This window comes from Schistocerca nitens, chromosome 5 (assembly GCF_023898315.1).
Source record: "Schistocerca nitens isolate TAMUIC-IGC-003100 chromosome 5, iqSchNite1.1, whole genome shotgun sequence".
NCBI classification, from domain to species: Eukaryota; Metazoa; Arthropoda; class Insecta; order Orthoptera; family Acrididae; genus Schistocerca; species Schistocerca nitens.
Window position 1 is genome coordinate 534,602,208 of NC_064618.1, and position 4,808 is coordinate 534,607,015.

A 4,808-nucleotide genomic window follows, 5' to 3' on the forward strand; every position below is an offset into this window, starting at 1 on the left:
TAAGTGTCTCATTTCCTAATCTAATTCCCTCAGCATCACCCGACTTAATTTGACTACATTCCATTATCCTCGTTTTGCTTTTGTTGATGTTCATCTTATATCCTCCTTTCAAGACATTGTCCATTCCGTTCAACTGCTCTTCCAAGTCCTTTGCTGTCTCTGACAGAATTACAATGTCATCGGCGAACCTCAAAGTTTTTACTTCTTCTCCATGAATTTTAATACCTACTCCGAACTTTTCTTTTGTTTCCTTTACTGCTTGCTCAATATACAGATTGAATAACATCGAGGAGAGGCTACAACCCTGTCTCACTCCTTTCCCAACCACTGCTTCCCTTTCATGCCCCTCGACTCTTATAACTGCCATCTGGTTTCTGTACAAATTGTAAATAGCCTTTCGCTCCCTGTATTTTACCCCTGCCACCTTCAGAATTTGAAAGAGAGTATTCCAGTCAACATTGTCAAAAGCTTTCTCTAAGTCTACAAATGCTAGAAACGTAGGTTTGCCTTTTCTTAATCTTTCTTCCAAGATAAGTCGTAAGGTCAGTATTGCCTCACGTGTTCCAACATTTCTACGGAATCCAAACTGATCTTCCCCGAGGTCGGCTTCTACCAGTTTTTCCATTCGTCTGTAAAGAATTCGCGTTAGTATTTTACAGCTGTGACTTATTAAACTGATAGTTCGGTAATTTTTACATCTGTCAACACCTGCTTTCTTTGGGATTGGAATTTGTATAACACATTTTCAACCATAACTACTGCTGGAGGCAAAATAGCAATTTCTGCATCTGTATATGGCTTCCCTGCTTTAGCAACTCGGCATGAGACGTGTAGCTAGCTAATAGCGCTTTCTCATTGGGATTGTATACCATAATCAGATAAAAATATTGTTAAATTATAAAAACAAGTAAATAATGAATAACGTGATGTTATTGTTAATCAGCAGGTAACTTTACTATTTTATTACCCGAATCGTAGGACTTGGTTGCAGGTTAGGGATTTTAGTTTCCTTTCGCAAATATCCAACGGTTTATCAGCTTCCTTGGAATTTTTAGTTGAGAGGTGAGGCATATGCTTTGATGGTTTCACATCCTCATGTGACAATACTTCGCCGCCGAGTACACATAGAGACTGTTGTGTCTATGTCATACAGCATAGACACAATGAGGTAGCTAGGTGCACGCTAAACTAACGCAGACGGGCTTGAAGTTCTGGAACATGAGACTTATTAATGAATAAGAGGAAAAGTACGTAGATGCGTTTAATACTTATCTTTATTCTCTTGTTGGAATACATCTCTCTTGAATATTAGTACGCTATTAGCATTGATACAAATGGCGCCTTGCTAGGTAGTAGCTATGGACTAAGCTGAAGGCTATTCAATCTGTCTCTCGGCAAATGAGAGGAAGACTTGGTAGGTCTGGTCGCAAGCTATGTCGTCCGTACAACTGGGGCGAGGTCTATTCCGTGTCTTGTGACCTGCCATGTGGTGGCGCTAGGTTTGCGATCACACAGTGGCGACACGCGGGTCCGACATGTACTAAGGACCGCGGCCGATTTAAGTTACCACCTAGCAAGTGTGGTGTCTAGCGGTGACACCACAGAGACTTATTATTCAAGACAGTAAAACCGCATCAAATAACTGTCGTCATTAAGTCTATTTTTTAGACTTCGATTCGCTTCCACCACTTCCGCTTGTACCAGACGCGGATAGCTGCGCAAATCTTTTGAGAAACTCAAAGACGCAATAATCACGTTCCTACCGGTGTACTCGGCCAACTAACTGAAGCGAGCGTAAACGCACTCCTAAGCTACTGCTGACGCCCTGTCGTCCCCGCGCCTCCGGTGCGGTAAAATATAGTACAATTGCTTTTGTACCCACCGGCATAGTTTGATTACGATTCTACGGGTCGCCAGAATTTTTTAACTTGGAAAGTAGATCGCGTATTCAAAGAGATTGCAAAACACTGCCTTTAAGCATGACATACGGCAAGCAGCATATCATTGTTTTAGCAGTGCTGTGCCAATTCTTACGCTAATTTATTGTTGCTCGTTTCTGTCGGCATTGTTATTAAAACTACAGTAATCGCTTTTCCCATTTGCTGTAATAACACAATATCATAAAATTACGCAAATTTTACATAGAACAGTTACTTCTTTTTTGAGAAAGGTTCATCTGAAACCGAAAAATTTTAGCTGTTTTGCTATGGTTAATTGATATTTCGGTATTTTAATGAAAAGTAAAGAAAACAGCTGTCATAATCGAGAGCAAGAAAATACCGGAAAATACCGGTCACTCGTAACTGAACAAAAAAATGGTTCGAATGGCTCTGAGCACTATGAGACTTAACATCATAGGTCATCAGTCCCCTAGAACTTAGAACTACTTAAACCTAACTAACCTAAGGACATCACACACATCCATGCCCGAGGCAGGCTAAAATGGCCCTGAGCACTATGGGACTCAACATCTTAGGTCATAAGTCCCCTAGAACTTAGAACTACTTAAACCTAACTAACCTAAGGACATCACACACACCCATGCCCGAGGCAGGATTCGAACCTGCGACCGTAGCAGTCCCGCGGTTCCGGACTGAAACGCCTAGAACGGCACGGCCACCGCGGCCGGCGTAACTCAACAAGCGCTGTCGGTTTTAACTGGTCGTTTTTTTGCATCTGCGTCCGATACACGAGGATCCACTGTAACTGATTCTGATTATGGAGCGTGGCGACTAATAAAGTGGTTGCGTATTCAGCTCCATATCATTCTAAATAACTGTTTTGTCCAGCAACTAACTTCCTACTGATTTATATCGACTTATCCGGAAACGTATATTTTTCGCAGTTTCTATGGAGTCGTTATACGGATATGTTTAAGGTGTCACGGGAAGTACGAGAGAGGGGATTAGGGGGTGAAAAGGGAAGAAAGCTTGGCAGTTGGGTGCAATATATCGGCACCGGGCATGAGAGGAGGATGTTTATCTGCCGACGGCCGACTGATATTGATCCTAAATCAGATTTGTTTTTTCAGGTGACTGCCCACAGCGGGCTTGTTTGCTTTGGATTTACGCCGCGGGCGGCTGCAAGCCGCAGGGGCTTATTGTTATAACATCACAAATTACCGCCGGCGGCTCCATAATCGCCGGAGACGCCCCGAGCCGCTGGCGGGGCGTCGCCAACCTTTATGCTCGACACGGACAATGGCCGCGGCCGCACCGCTATCGCTTTTCAAAAAGGCTCGTTCCCCGACCCGTACTTGAATCGCTGAAAGAGGAGGGCAGCAAAATACAGGGACGGTGGGGGGGGGGGGGGGGAGAAAGAGGCACGAGAGAGAGAGAGAAAGAGAGAGAGAAGGAAGGAAGAAAGGGAGCGTAAAAAAGGAAGAGGGAGGCGAGACAGGGCGAAAACTTGTCGGCTGGAACCTGATTCCACGGCGTATTAATTTTAGATTTATAGTAACCGTGCATTCACACGGGGGCCGCGGGCCGTCGCGCCACAATGGGGAGAGCGCCGCACCTGGAGAACTGCGTCCACTCGAATAATGGCGGCTTCAATTTCACAGGCGGGAGCCGGCACAAAGGCCCGCGTGCTTGACCCGGACGGCTGGAATTAGCGGCGACAAACGGCGCGGCGCGGCACCGCGCGGCACCACGGCCTCAGCTGTCCATTCCAGGTGGGCCAATAACCTGGCCCGTCCAGCGCACCGCCGTGGTCGGCCTTCCGACGCGTCGAGCCAAATGCCTACTTCGTTCCCTGCGACACTCTCCGCCGGAAGCATTAATCCTCCCGACAGCTCTATGTAAGTCACCAGACACACTCTGTAACGTTGTACGACACCGCTAAAAATAGTGCACACGGTGCCAAAAGTAGGACGTCGCTCGCTAGACGCCTGTTCTTATAAAGGAATCTGCCCTCCGCATTCGCAACTTATCCAAAAGCTTTTTATCACGCTTCCGCATCTATATCTACATCTATATGGATATTCTGCAAATCACGTTTAAGTGCCTCGCAGAGGTTTCAACGAACCAACTTCACAATAATTCTCTTTTACTCCAATCTCGTACAGCGCGCGGAAAAATCGTACACCTATGTCTTTCCATGCGGTCTCTGATCTCCCTTATTTTGTTATCGTGATCATTTCTCCCTATATAGGTAGACTAAACTCTAAAAAAACTCCTCCCGAACAGGCCATGAAGGCCTACCGGCACCGACCGGCCGCCGTGTCATCCTCAACCAACAGGCGTCATCGGATGCGGATATGGAGGCGCATGTAGTTAGCACACCGCTCTCCCGGCCGTATGTCAGTTTCGATACCGGAGCCGTTACTTCTTAATCAAGTACTCCTCAGTTCGCCTCACAAGGGCTGGGTGCACCTCACTTGTCAACAGCGCTCGGCACACCGGATGGTCACCCATCCAAGTGCTAGCCCAGCCCGGCAGCGCTTAACTTCGGTGATCTGACGGGAACCGGTGTTACCACTGCGGCAAGGCCGTTGGCCCCTATGTAGGTATGCGTCAACAAAATATTTTCGCATTCGGAGGAGAAAGTTGGTGATTGAAATTCCGTAAGAAGACTCCGCCGCAACGTAAATGACTTTGTTTTAATTATGTCTACCCCAAATACTGTATCACGTCTTGACACTCTCTCTCCTATTTCGCGATAGTACAAAACGTGTTGCCTTTCTTTGAACTTTCTCGATGTCCTCAGTCAGTCCTGTCTAGTAAGGATCCCAAACCGCGCAGCAGTATTCTAAAACAGGACAATCTCTTTAGTACCTCTGTTATGTTTTCTAAGTCTCCTGCCAATAA

The 4,808-nt window shown here is 46.2% G+C and overlaps 1 pseudogene; it reads right to left on the reverse strand.

Moving 5' to 3' along the window:
- Positions 1-4,379: 4,379 nt before the first annotated feature.
- On the reverse strand, positions 4,380-4,497 carry LOC126261149 (5S ribosomal RNA; annotated as a pseudogene).
- Positions 4,498-4,808: the final 311 nt, after the last annotated feature.